We start from the raw sequence: 1,080 nt of genomic DNA on the forward strand, positions 1-1,080 counted from the left end.
GCAATCGGTCCACTGAGCAGGGTCTTTGCTCTGTGCTCAGGGAGGTTAAAGACCCAGAGATGGCCCCTTGGTGGCCCTAGGGGGTGTGGTCACAAATTGCCTTGGGACATCTTGCCTATAGGACCCTCCACCATTCTGAGGCCTACCTGCCTCCCATCTCAGCTGATGGTGTCAGGCATAGAGACCAAGGGACCATCCCACCTGGTCACCTGTGGGGCTCTCCTGGCTCAGATCCCTCTGCACCTCCACTCTCCCGGAGCAAGCCCATCCTCCCAGGAGGCAGCCCTAGCAAGGTCACCAGGAGCTGGATCAAGGGATCCCTGCTCCCCTTCCTGGAGCAGCCAAGGACACCCCCAAGGACACAGGTGGCTGGCCAGGCAGCAGGGGCTTCTCTTATACATTTGCTTCATTCATCCCAAATTGCTGTAGAGACAGAGGAAGAAATTACAAAAATTAAAGAAGAAGGAGGCAGTTGTGGCTCCTATGAAATGAGACCCAGTTTCCTTCAACACAATTAAACATGAGTGTTTCGATGTCCCTGTCACAGGACGCTCGGCCTCTTGCAGGGCAGAAACTGATGATGACACAGCTGCGGGGTCCTGAGTATTTAAGGGACAAAGAACAGGGCTTCGGAGTCAGGCGGACCTGGGCCTGAGTCTGAGCTCGGCCACTTCCGTGGGCGAGGTGCCCTTCACCTTCCGAACCTCCGACTCCTCAGCGCCGGGCGGGCGCGGGCGTCTCTCTCACAGGTGCGAGTGCAAGAACGTGGGTCAGCGCGGGGCCCTGTAAACATTCCTGCCGCGTTGCCGCAGGCATCGACCACGTGAGGAGCAGGGACAGAGCAGAGGCCGTCCTGGGAGAGACGCGTCTTGCCTCTTGGCCCCTTTGGAGGTCCCTGGTTGCAAAAAGGCGAGGGCGGTCACTCGCCCCCCAATGTGTTGTCTCGCCCCACAGTGAGGACCAGAGGGGCAGTCTCACCATGTCCCCACAGCAACTGTGAGTGGGCATCATCTCCCCACTGTGCAGATAGGGAAACCAGGGCTCAGAGAGGTGACGTCGTTAAATCTTTTGCTCAAAGTC

Source organism: Suricata suricatta, chromosome 8, assembly GCF_006229205.1.
Source record: "Suricata suricatta isolate VVHF042 chromosome 8, meerkat_22Aug2017_6uvM2_HiC, whole genome shotgun sequence".
Lineage (NCBI taxonomy): Eukaryota > Metazoa > Chordata > Mammalia > Carnivora > Herpestidae > Suricata > Suricata suricatta.